Below are 14,364 nucleotides of genomic sequence, written 5' to 3' on the forward strand. Positions count from 1 at the left end.
AGTGAATTCTGGTGGGGTGGGGCATGTACAGGGTAATGTAATTGGTGGAAATGTACAGAATTCACAACCACCAACATTGAGTTGGGGTTCACTTTAAGAGGCTGGTCTGACGTGATGATGTAATTATGTAACCACACTTTGTGTTCAACACTTGGGGTACAATAAGAGAGTTATTAGATTTCTCTTAACCATAAAATGCCTCTGCTGTTTTTATTTGTGAAAACTTACAGTTGTAGGTCCAATGGTTTAGACAGCAATGGTGAAGGGAAGAATTATTTTAATGTAAAGGCAAAGGTTTTCAGAATGAATATAGTGTAAAAGAACTGAGTGAAAAATGGGCCTGTAAAATCAACAACACATTTCATTTCATATAACTTGGTTCGATATTCCAGTCTTTTCATAGTATTGTCATCAAGCAAGTTTCAGAGACTCATACACAGGTCACTAAAATGCAAACTGGTAGAGTTTAAAAACATCTCAAAGAAAAAAAGATATGGGTTAACAGTTGAGGAGATCTAGCAAACTTGGTAATTAATTATAAACGCTGTGTTGCAAGATCAGCTCAAATTGTGTTATCAAGTTTGTGGATGCCACAACAGTGGTTGGCCTCTTCAAGAACAATGATAAGAGTTTAGAGAGGAAGTGGAGCCGTGGTGGATTGGTGTTATAGGAACAACCTAAACCTGAATGTGGAGAAGACAAAGGAAATCACTGTGGACTTCAGGAAGGTGCAAATGAACCATCCCTTTCTGCGAATACATGGCTTCTCCAGAGAGCGAGTTAAATGCAGAAGTTCCTGGGATTTCACATCACCGATAACCTCTGTCTGGTCCCTTAGCATTACTTCCCTGAACAAGACACAGCAGCGCCTCCATTTCCTAAGAAGATTGAGAGGCAAGCAAGACTCTTCACCAAACCCCCATCTTAACTGTGTTTTACAGGAACACCATTGAAAATGCCTCAATATGTTGCATCTCCATCTGGTATGGGAGCAGTCAAACATCAGACCAGAAGTCCCTACAAAATACTGTGGGAACAGCTGAGAGGATCACAGGGAGCTCCCCAACATCCATCAGGGACATTGATCAGGAGTGCTGTGTACACAGGGCCCTTAGTAGTATCAAGGATCCCACCCATTCATCCAGCACCCTCTTTGACTTTCTACCATCAGGCAGCAGACTCTGATGCATAAAAACAAGAATGGTCAGGATGACAAAGTTTCTTCCCCTGGCCATTAAGCTTCTGAACACGCTGCCGTGAAGTGTTACTGGCTAATCTGTTCCGGTACAATATGTAATATTAATGCACTTTAGTTTGCTATTTATGTGTGATTCATCTGCAGATCTTATCCCTACCTTATCATGTGTTATGTGATCTGCTATGCTTTACACCCCGGTTCAGAGAAACATTGTCCTGTTTCTACATACAGTACACGATATGGTTATATATGTTATATACATGTTATGAAGTTAAATGACAATAAACCTGACTTGTCTCGACTTGACCTGAGAAAGACTGCAGGTGCTGGAAATCCAAAATGCTGGGGAAACTCAGCAGGTCAGGCACATCTATGAAAATGAATAAACAGCTGACATTTTGGGCTGAGATCCTTCTTCAGGACTGAAAAGGAAGGGGAAAGATGCCAGAATTAAAGGGTGGGGAAGGGGGAAGGAGGCTAGCTGGAAGGGGATAGGTGAAGCCAGGGAAAGGAAAGGTACTGTAAAGGGCTGGAGAAGAAGAAATCTGAGAGAAGTGGAAAGTGGACCACAAAAGAAAGGGAGGGAGGAGGGGATTTCGGGAAAACTGATAGGCGGGTGAGAAGAGGTAAGAGGCCAGAGTGGGGAATTCAAGAAGAAGAGAGGAAGGAGAGCATTTTATTTTACCGGAAAGAAAATTCAATATTCATGCCAACAGGTTGGGGGCTTGACTGCTCCCAGAATATAAAGTGTTGCTCCTCCACCCTGAGGGTGGCCTCGTTCTGACATAAGAGGAGGCCACGGACCGACATGTCAAAACAGGAATGGGAATGGGAATTAAAATGTTTGGTCACCAAGAGGTTCTGCTTTTGGTGGATGGAGCAGAGGTGCTGGACAAAGCAGACCCCCATTTACGACGGTTCTTGTCAATGTAGAGAAGGCAACATTGGGAGCACTGGACACAATAGACAACCCCAGCAGGTTCGCAGGTGAAGTGTTGACCCACCTGGGAGGACTGTTTGAGGCCCTAAATGGAGGTGAGGGAGGAGGTGTATGGGTAGGTGCAGCACTTAGGCGGCTTGAAGAGGTAAGCACCAGGAGGGAGCTTAGTGGGGAGGGGCAAGTGGACAAGACAATCGGGGAGGGAGTGATCCTTGCAGAAAGTGGAGGGGGTGGGGGGGGTAGGTAACGATATGTTTAGTGGTAGGATCCCTTTGGAGATGTGGAGGATGATGTGTTGGATATGGAGGCTCATGGAGTGATAGGTAAGAACAAGTGGAATTCTGTCACTGTGAAGGTGGCGGGAAGATGGGGTGAACGTGGATATACAGGAAATGGAGGAGATGCAGGTGAGGGCAGCATCAATTGTGGATGAAGAGAAAACCTGTTCTTTCAAGAAGGAAGACATCTCTAATGTCCTGGAAAGGAAAGCCACATTCTGGGAACAGATGCAATGGAGACGAAGGAACTGAGAAAAGGGAATAGCGTTTTTACAGGAGACAGAGTGCGAAGGTGTGTAATCAAAATAACCATGGGAATCGGCAGGTTCATAAAAGATGTCAGTTTGTCTCCAGAGGGGGAGACAGAGAGATCACGAAAGGGGAAAGAGGTATCAAGAAGGGAGCAAGTGAATTTAAGGGCAGGGTGGAAGTTAGAGGTAAAGCTGATGAAATTGATAAGCTCATCACAGGTGCATGAAGAAGCACCAATGCAGTCACCAATGTAGTGGAGGAAGAATTTGGCGGTATTACCGGAGAAGGCTTCAAATATGGACTGTTCTATGCAGTCAACGAAAAGGTAGGCATAGCCAGGGCCTATCTGGATGCCCATGGCTATCCCTCAGGTCTAGAGAAAGGGGGAGGAGTCAGAGGAAAAATTTTTGAGGGTGAGGACCAGTTCTGTCTGAGAAAGGAAGGTGGTGGTGGAGCGGCATTGGTTGGTTCTTTCGTTAAGAAAGAAATGAAGGGCTTTGAGGCCTTCTTGACGGGGTATAGAAGTGTTTAGGGATTGAAGATCCATGGCGACCTCATTTTTACCATGGAAGTTACTGAGGAGATTGAGACCATAACTGGTAATGAAGACATCTTGCTAATGATGATGTGATACAATTCAAGGACATTCCAGAGATCAGAATTAGAGTGAAGATACTTATGGCTTGAGGTAAGGCCGGGTGAGGCCATGAAGAAATTTGAAAACGAAGATGAGCAATGTAAGATTAAAGCTCTGTTTAAGCAGAAGTCAGTGATGACAAAGAAGCAACTGATGTGAATGGTGAACAGCATTAAACCATAACAATTCCTCTCCACTGATGCTGCAGATTCCCAGCATTTTCTTGCCAGCATCTGTAGCACTTTGCTTTCAACTAATATTGAAACATTTTTTATGAGAATTTCTTTCCTCCTCATGATCAGGGCAAAACAATGTTACCTTATAAAAATTTGTAAAACCATAGATATTAATCTACAATCAGATGAGTTTATTTTAGACGACAAAGCACTGGAAAAGGGTACCTGAGATTTTATTATGCGACTTAAAGGAGTGGTCAGAGTTGGGAATGCAAGGCCACAGTGTCACCAGGAGCTCGCCTTACATGGACACCACACTCATACCCTCCCGCTGACAATCAGCACAGGCGTACCTCCAGGAAGCGTGCTTAGCCATCGCTCTATTCCTCTCCATTTGTAACTGTGTGGCAGGGCACTGATCACAGAATTGTCCATAAATTCATTCCTGTAGAATTAGATAGCATGCTTGTAGGGTTAGTGCTTTGTTCAGGGTGTCAGATGTGGGAATTCTGAGAGACCTCCAGCCTCCCTGATGGCCACATCTGCGCCAGGTGCACCGAGTTGCAGCTCCTCAGAGACCGTGTTAGGGATCTGCAGCTGCAGCTTGATGACCTACTGCTTATCAGGGAAAGTGAAGAGGTGATAGACAGGAGCTACAGGGAGATAGTCATCCCTAGGCTACAGGGGTCAGAAAACTGGGTCACTGTCAAGAGAGGGAGGGGAAATGCCCGGATAGTGGAGAACACACCTGTGGCTGTCCCCCTCAGCAACAAATATCTTGTTCTGGATGCTGTTGAGGGGGATGACCTGACAGGGGATGCCCACGGTGACCGGGTCTCTGGCACTGAGCCTGGCGCTGTTGTGTAGGAGAGAAGGAAGGTAAAGAGAAATGCGGTAGTCGTGGGGGATTCCATAGTCAGAGGAACAGACAGGAGATTCTGTGAGCCTGACAGAGATACCCGCATGGTGTGTTGCCTCCCGGGTGCCAGGGTACGGGATGTCTCGGATCGGGTCCTGAATATTCTAAAGGGGGAGGGTGAGCAGCCAGTTGTCTTGGTACGTGTTGGTACCAATGACATAGATAGGACAAAGGAGGAGGTCCTGAAGAGAGATTTCCAGGAGTTAGGAAGGAAGCTGAGAAGCAGGACCTCCAGGGTAGTAATCTTGGGATTGCTATCTGTGCCACGTGCTAGCAAGGGCAAGAATAGTCAGATCAGGCAGATGAATGGGTGGCTGAGAGACTGATGCAGGGAGCAGGGCTTCAGATTCTCGGATCATTGGGATCTCTACTGGGGGAAGTATGACCTGTTCAAAAAGGACAGGTTGCACCTGAACCCGAAGGGGACCAATATCCCGGCGGGAAAGTTTAATAGAGCTGTTAGGGAGGGTTTAAACTAATTTGGCAGGGGGATGGGAACCGGAATGATAGAGCGGAGGAAGGAGAAAACAGAAATAAATCTAAGATAGTGAGCAGTAAAGATGTCAGGAAAGACAGGCAGGTGATGGGGCAAATTTGTAGCCATTAGGATGAGTTGCAGTTCAATAAAGTTGCAGTGAAATCAAAGCAAAAAGTATCAAATACTGGTCTTACGGTGTTGTACTTAAATGCACGCAGCATAAGGAATAAGGTGGATGATCTTGTACAGCTACAGATTTGCAGGTATGATATTGTGGCCATCACTGAGACCTGGCTAAAGGATGCATGTCTCTGGGAGCTGAACATCCAAGGATACACGGAGTATCGGAAGGATAGGAAGGTAGGCAGAGGGGGAGGTGTGGCTTTATTGGTAAGAAATGATAAATCATCAGAAAGAGGTGATATAAGATCGGAAGGTGCAGAATCTTTATGGGTTGAGCTAAGAAATCACAGGGGTAAAAGAACCCTGATGGCAGTTATTTATAGGCCTCCAAACAGCTGCAGGGATGTGGACTACAAATTACAACAGGAAATAGAAAAGGCTTGTCAGAAGGGCAGTGTTATGATAATTGTGGGGGATTTTAACATGCGAGTAGATTGGGAAAATCAAGTCAGCACTGGATCTCAAGAGAGAGAATTTGTAGAATGTCTGCGAGATGGCTTTTTAGAACAGCTTGTTGTTGAGCCCACTAGGGGATCGGCTGTACTGGATTGGGTATTGTGTAGTGAACCGGAGGTGATTAGAGAGATTGAGGTGAAGGAACCCTTAGGAGAACATGATTGAGTTCACTGTGAAATTAGAAAAAGAGAAGCCGAAATCTGATGTGTTGGTATTTCAGTGGAGTAAAGGAAATTACAGTGGCATTAGAGAGGAACTGGCCACAGTTGACTGGAAAGGGACACTGGCGGGAAAGGCAGCAGAGCAGCAGTGGCTGGAATTTATGCCAGAAATGAGGAATGTGCAAGACAGGTATATTCCAAAAAAGAAGAAATTTTCAAGTGGAAAAAGGATGCAACCATGGTTGACAAGAGAAGTCAAAGCCAAAGTTAAAGCAAAGGAGAGGGCATACAAGGAAGCAAAAATTAGTGGGAAGACAGAGAATTGGGAAGTTTTTAAAACCTTACAAAAGGAAACCAAGAAGGTCATTAAGAGAGAAAAGATTAACTATGAAAGGAAGCTAGCAAATAATATCAAAGAGGATACTAAAAGCTTTTTCAAGTATATAAAGAGTAAAAGACAGGTGAGAGTAGATATAGGACTGATAGAAAATGATGCTGGAGAAATTGTAATAGGAGATAAGGAGATGACAGAGGAACTGAACGAGTATTTTGCATCAGTCTTCACTGAGGAAGACATCAGCAGTATACTGGACACTCAAGGATGGCAGGGAAAAGGAGTGTGCGCAGTCACAATTACGACAGAGAAAGTACTCAGGAAGCTGAATAGGCTAAAGGTAGATAAATCTCCTGGACCAGATGGAATGCATCCTCGTGTTCTGAAGAAAGTAGCTGTGGAGATTGCGGAGGCATTAGCGATGATCTTTCAAAAATCGATAGATTCTGGCATGGTTCCGGAAGACTAGAAGATTGCAAATGTCACTCTGCTATTTAAGAAGGGGGCAAGGAAGCAAAAAGGAAATTATAGACCTGTTAGCTTGACATCGGTGGTTGGGAAGTTGTTGGAGTCGATTGTCAGGGATGGGGTTACAGAGTACCTGGAGGCATATGACAAGATAGGCAGAATTCAGCATGGATTCCTTAAAGGAAAATCTTGCCTGACAAACCTATTACAATTTTTTGAGGAAATTACCAGTAGGCTAGACAAGGGAGATGCAGTGGATGTTGTATATTTGGATTTTCAGAAGGCCTTTGACAAGGTGCCACACATGAGGCTACTTAACAAGATAAGAGCCCATGGAATTACGGGAAAGTTACATACGTGGATAGAGCGTTGGCTGATTGGCAGGAAACAGAGAGTGGGAATAAAGGGATCCTATTCTGGTTGGCTGCCGGTTACCAGTGGTGTTCCACAGGGGTCCATGTTGGGGCCGCTTCTTTTTACATTGTACATCAACGATTTGGATTATGGAATAGATGGCTTTGTGGCTAAGTTTGCTGACGATACGAAGATAGGTGTAGGGGCCGGTAGTGCTGAGGAAATGGAGAGTCTGCAGAGGGACTTGGATAGATTGGAAGAATGGGCAGAGAAGTGGCAAATGAAGTACAATGTTGGAAAGTGTATGGTTATGCACTTCGGCAGAAAAAATAAACGGGCAGATTATTATTTAAATGGAGAAAGAATTCAAAGATCTGAGATGCAGCGGGACTTGGGAGTCCTCGTACAGGATATCCTTAAAGTTAACCTCCAGGTTGAGTCAGTAGTGAAGAAGGCGAATGCAATGTTGGCATTCATTTCTAGAGGAATAGAGTATAGGAGCAGGGATGTGATGTTGAGGCTCTATAAGGCGCTGGTGAGACCTCACTTGGAGTACTGTGGGCAGTTTTGGTCTCCTTATTTTAGAAACGTTGGAGAGGGTACAGAGAAGATTCACTAGAATGATTCCAGGAATGAGAGGGTTAACATATGAGGAACGTTTGTCCGCTCTTGGACTGTATTCCTTGGAGTTTAGAAGAATGAGGGGAGACCTCATAGAAACATTTCGAATGTTAAAAGGCATGGACAGAGTAGATGTGGCAAAGTTGTTTCCCATGATGGGGGAGACTGGTACGAGAGGGCATGACTTAAGGATTGAAGGGCGCCCTTTCAGAACAGAAATGCGAAGAAATTTTTTTAGTCAGAGGGTGGTGAATCTATGGAATTTGTTGCCACGGGCAGCAGTGGAGGCCAAGTCATTGGGTGTATTTAAGGCAGAGATTGATAGGTATCTGAGTAGCCAGGGCATCAAAGGTTATGGTGAGAAGGCGGGGGAGTGGGAGTAAATAGGAGAATGGATCAGCTCATGATAAAATGGGAGAGCAGACTTGATGGGCCGAATGGCCTACTTCTGCTCCTTTGTCTTATGGTCTTATGGTCTAAGTTCCCTGATGACACCGTGGCATGGTGTGTAGTGGTTAGCGCCAGTGATCTGGGTTCAGGTCTCACCACCGTCTGTACGGAGTTTGTGCATTCTCCCCGAGATCGCTTGGGTTTCCTCCAGATGCTCTGATTTCCTCCGCATTTCAAAGATGTATGGTTTAGTTGGGGCTTGTAAGGTATGGAATGCTATGCTGGTGCCAGAAGCATGGTGACAGTTACGGACTGCCTCCAGCACATCCTTAGACTATATTGGTTGTTGACACAAAGGACACATTTCGTTGTATGTTTTGGTGTACATGTGACAAATAAAGTCAATCTTTGTTGGCAGAATCTCAGATGGTGACGAAGAGGCATAGAAGAGCAAAACAGATCCGCCAGCTGAGCTAGCTGCAATAACACCTTCCACTCCTATCAGCAAGACCAATGAACTGATTGTAGACCTCAGGAAGGGGAAGTGGGAAGAATGCACATCAGTCCTCATTGATAGTGGAAGGTGTGAGCAGTTTCAAGTTCCTGGGTGTCAACATCTCAGAGGCTCTATCCTGGGACAGCATATTGATGCTTTCAAGCAGAAGGCATGCCAGTGTCTCCACTTCATTAGACATTTGAGGAGACTTGGTATGTTACCAAAGACACTAGTAAATTTCTATAGGTGTATCATGGAGAGCATTCTGACTGGCTGCATTACCGTCTAGAATGGAGCACCAATGTACATGATCAGAGGGGCTTCAGAGGATTGTAGACCCAGCCATTTCCATCACTGGCTCAAGCCTCCCAACCATGAAGAACATCTTCAAGAAGCAGCATCTCAAGAAGGTGGCTTCCATCACGAAGGACCCTTACCATCTGGGACATGCCCTCTTCTCAGTACTAACACCAGGGAGGAAGTATAGGAGCCTGGAAACCCACTCTCAATGTCTTAGGAAAAGTTTCTTCTCTTCTGCCATCAGATTCTGACTCATGAATAGTAATCCACTACTCCTCTTTTGTACTAATTATTTAATTCTTCATTGTCATGTGCAGCAATTTGTCATGCCTGCACTGTACAAAACAACATATTTCATGATGAATGTCAGTGACAACAGCTGACTCTGATTCCAAACATGTGCAACATATAAAAAGCTGGAGGAATCCAGTGGGTCAGGCAGCATTAATTTAGGGAAATGGACAAGTGGCAATTCTCATTAATACCCTTCATCGGGGCAGGAAGAAAGAGGGGATACAGCCAGTATAGAAAGATGGAGGTAAGGAGTGGAGCTGGCAGGTGATAAGTGAGGAGGGAATGGGAGCCCAGTGAGGGGGCTGATGGGCAGGTAAGTAGGGGGAGAGTAGGAAAGATGTACAAAGCTGGGAGGTGATAGGTGGAAGTGACAAAAGATTGAACAATGTATCATGTGGTAAAGCTGTAATAGGGAAACAGTACAGCTGCTGATTGCAAAGGGTTGATGATACTTTAGCACGAACACAGGAAATTAAAAAAAAATAAGAACTGAGAAGTTGATATTGGAAACCTGTAATAAAAGCACAGTACTGGAAATATTTAGCAGAGTGGGCAGCACTATGAAGGCAAAAGCAGCTAATGTTTCAATATGGTGGCCACTTCTTTCCCTGCAAATTACATTATAACCTATTTAACTTCTAACTCCAGTTCTGATGAGAAGCCATCCATGTGAAATCTTAACTCTTTTTCTCTCTTCAGCTATGTTGAATAACATGCTGAGTATTTCAAGATTTTCTTATTACATTGCTAACTAAGATCAAGTAAGTTGAGTGCGAATTAAAAACAATGACTATCTGATGGTTAACAATGAAGCTGCATTTACTGTTCACACTAAATCACAGAAGGAAATTGTGTTGCCATTAAAACTTCAGCTACTTAACACAATATAAATGTATGTTAAGCAGATTATTTCCGAAAGTAAATGTTGCCATAACAAAGTCTCGGTGAATCAGAATTTTCAATTAGGTTTAAATGTATTAAGACATGGAGAAGAAATGCACACATGAGCATAAGCAAACATGGAATTATAACATGGAATAAATCTAACAATAATTGTGTTTTAGGTTAATAACAATAGAACTTCTACAGTCTTAGGCAACACATACAAAATACATACAGAGGTGGAGGAGTATGCCTCATGATCAACTCTTCTTGGTGCACAAATATATCAGTGCTGTTCCAATTCTGCTCACCAGACCTGGAATATCTAGCAGTAAAGTGCTGTCCTTTTTACCTACCAGGGGAGTTCTCTGGAGTCGTTTTGGTCGCGGTACACATTCCACCTCAGGCCAGTGTCAGTCAGGCTTTAGATGATCTGAGTAATGGGATCAACATGCACGAAACAGCGCACCCTAACGCCTTCACCATCATTCTGGGAGATTTTAACAAGGCCAACCTGAAAAAAATCACTAAGCAATTACCATCAGCAAATCACTTGCAATACTAGAGGAAACTAGACCATTGCTACAACACCATCAAGAATGCCTGCCGTGCTATTCCACGCCCTCACTTTGGGACGTATGATCACCTGGCTGTACTTCTACTCCCTGAGTACAGGCAGAGACTGAAGACTGCAGCACCAGCAGTGAGGACCAAGAAGGAATGGACAAGGGAAGCACAGGAGTGCCTACAAGACTGCTTTGAATCGGTGGACTGGACTGTATTCAGGGATTCATCTTTGAATCTGGATGAGTATGCTGCAGTTGTTACCGACTTCATTAAAACCTGTGTGGATGAGTGTGTGCCTACAAAGGTGTACTGTACATTCCCAAACCAAAAGCTGTGGATGAACCAGGAGGTACGTCGTCTGCTGAAGGCCAGATCAGTGGCATTCAAGTCTGGCAACCCAGGCCTGAGCCAGAAAACCAGGTATGATTTTCAGAGGGCTATTTCAAGGGCGAAGAGACAATTTTGAACGAGGTTGGAGGCGACTTCAGATGCACAGCAAATCTGGCAGGGTCTGCAAAACACTACTTCCTACAAAGCGAAACCCAATAGTATGAATGGCAGCGATGCTTCACTACCAGATGAACTCATTGCCTTCTATGCACACTTTGAAAGGGAGAACACAGCTACAGTTGTGAAGATCCCTGCTGCACCCTGTGATCTCTGTCTCAGAGGCCGAGGTTAGACTGTCATTAAAGAGAGTGAACCCTCGCAAGGCAGAAGGTCCCGATGGAGTATCTGGTAAGGCTCTGAAAACCTGTGCCAACCAACTAGCAGGAGTATTCAAGGACATTTTCAACCTCTCACTGCTATGGGCAGAAGTTCCCATTTGCTTCAAAAAGGCAACAATCATACTAGTGCCTAAAAAGAATAATGTGGGCTGCCTTAAAGAATAATGCCCGGTAGCACTCACATCGACAGTGATGAAATGCTTTGAGAGGCTGGTCATGACTAGACTGAACTCCTGCCTCAGCAAGGACCTGGACCCATTGCAATTTGCCTATCGCCACAATAGGTCAACGGCAGACACAATCTCAATGGCTCTCCACACGGCTTTAGACCACCTAGACAACACAAACACCTTTCGTCAGGATGCTGTTCATTGACTATAGCTCGGCATTTAATACCATCATTCTCACTATCCTGACTGAGTAGTTGCAGAACCTGGGTCTCTGTACCTCCCTCTGCAATTGGATACTTGAATTCCTAACCGGAAGACCACTATCCGTGCGGATTGGTGATAACATCTCCTCCTCGCTGATGATCAACACTGGTGCACCTCAGGGGTGTGTGCTTAGCCCACTGCTCTTCTCTCTCTATACCCATGACTGTGAGGCTAGGCATAGCTCAAATACCATCTATAAATTTGCTGATGACACAACCATTGTTGGTAGAATCTCAGATGGTGACGAGAGGGCGTACAGGAGTGAGATATGCCAACTAGTGGAGTGGTGCCATAGCAACAACCTGACACTCAACGTCAGTAACACGAAAGAGCTGATTGTGGACATCAGGAAGGTTAAGATGAAAGAGCACATAACAATCTTCATAGAGGGATCAGAAGTGGAGAGAGTGAGCAGCTTCAAGTTCCTGGGTGTCAAGATCTCTGAGGATCTAACCTGGTCCCAACATATCAATGTAGTTTTAAAGAAGGTAAGACAGTGGCTATACTTTATTAGGAGTTTGAAGAGATTTGACATGTCAACAAATGTACCCAAAAACTTCTATAGTTGTATCGTGGAGAGCATTCTGACAGGCTGCATCACTGTCTGGTATGGAGGGGCTACTGCACAGGACTGAAAGAAGCTGCAGAAGGTTGTAAATTTAGTCAGCTCCATCTTGGGTACTAGCCTACAAAGTACCCAGGACATCTTTAGGGAACGGTGTCTCAGAAAGGCAGCATCCATTATTAAGGAATCCAGCACCCAGGGCATGCCCTTTTCTCACTGTTACCATCAGGTAGGAGGTACAGAAGCCTGAAGGCACACACTCAACGATTCAGGAACAGCTTCTTCCCCTCTGCCATCCGATTCCTAAATGGACTTTGAAGCTTTGGACATTACCTCACTTTTTTAAATATACAGTATTTCTGTTTTTGCACATTTTTAAAGATCTATTCAATATATGTAATTGATTTACTTGTTTATTTATTACTAAGTTTTATTTTATTTATTATTATTATTTTTTTCTCTCTCTCTGCTAGATTATGTATCACATTGAACTGCTGCTGCTAAGTTAACAAATTTCACATCACATGCCGGTGATAATAAACATGATTGTGATTCTGCTGGAGGTACTCAGCAGGTCAGTCAGCATCAATGGAAATTAATAAACAGTGCGGATTAGTTATTTCCATAGATCCTGTCTGACCTGCTGAGTTCCTCCAGCATTTTGTATGTTTTACTTTGGATTTCCAGCATCTGCAGAATCTATTGCGTTCATGCTTTTCTACAACCTTAAATTATTTGAACAAAATGAGCACTAATTGAGAGTATGTTCCAGGAATCTGTTACAATATTAACCCAGGAGTTGTATACATTGGAAAGACTATATATTTATACTGTACTGTATGTTGGTAAGTAACTCACAGCATCATATTCCCAACTCAAGCACTCACTGATCTCACCAGTGTCGACATGTCATTCCATGGCCTCCTCTACTGTCGCAATGAGGCCACACTCATGCTGGAGGAGCAACACCTTATATTTTGTCTTAGTAGCCGCCAACCTAATGTCATGAACATCGACTTACGTTAATGGCCCCACCACCGCTCCTTCACCATTCCCCATTCCCTTTTCCCTTTCTCACCTTATCTCCTTACATTACCTCCCTCTGGTGCTCCTCCCCCTTCCCTTTCTTCCCTGGCCTTCTGTTCTCTCCTATCAGATTCTCCTTCTCTAGCCCTTTATCTCTTTCACCAATCGACTTCTCAGCTCTTTACTTCACCCCTCCCACCTGCTGGTTCCACCTATCACCTACCACCTTGTACTTCTTCCTCTCCTCCTCCATCTTCTTACTCTGACTTCTCATCTCTTTTCTCCAGTTCTGTTGAAGGGTCTCGGCCTGAAACATCGACTGTTTAGACTTTTCCATAGATGCTGCCTGGCCTGCTGAGTTCCTCCAGCATCTTGTGTGTGTCAAAATACTACCTCCACCAAGCAAACCTTGATCATATAGAACACACTTCCAGTGTTTTTATTGTGGAAGTTGTGTAGAGTTCTCTTAAAATACCTCTTGTCACAAATCTGGTTGGGCAGCATCCATTAGTGTTGATGTATTTATTGATATAGCACGCAATGTGTATGTCTACATATGTGTTGGACAAGTCACATTGTCAGGCTTTATTGAGAAAGCCCCAGCATTTGATGCAAAATAGATAGATCATGTGCAGCGCTAATTTATTGCCATTTCTACAATCAAAGTGCAATCATATGGGAAATCAGAGCAACACACATCAAAGTTGCTGGTGAACGCAGCAGGCCGGGCAGCATCTCTAGGAAGAGGTACAGTCAACGTTTCGGGCCGAGACCCTTCGTCAGGACTAACTGAAAGAAGAGCTAGGAAGAGATTTGAAAGTGGGAGGGGGAGGGGGAGATCCAAAATGATAGGAGAAGACAGGAGGGGGAGGGATGGAGCCAAGAGCTGGACAGGTGATTGGCAAAAGGGATACGAGAGGATCATGGGACGGGAGGCCTAGGGAGAAAGAAAGGGGGAAGGGGGAAGCCCAGGGGATGGGCAATAACAGACGGGGTACGAGGGGGATGTGGAGCATTAACGGAAGTTAGAGAAATCAATGTTCATGCCATCATGAACTTTGATGGCATGTTCTGGAGGGGAGGAGAAGATGGCGGTGCAACACAGTGCGCGCGGCTGCTCCGAAATGATATCGTATTTGCTAAGTAGGGGCCATGCACAATCCTGATTTGATGGAGACAGATGTGAGAAGCACGGAGGAACATCTGGAGAAACTTCTGAAATGCCTG

The sequence above is a fragment of the Mobula birostris genome, chromosome 17 (genome assembly GCF_030028105.1).
Source record: "Mobula birostris isolate sMobBir1 chromosome 17, sMobBir1.hap1, whole genome shotgun sequence".
Taxonomy (NCBI): Eukaryota; Metazoa; Chordata; class Chondrichthyes; order Myliobatiformes; family Myliobatidae; genus Mobula; species Mobula birostris.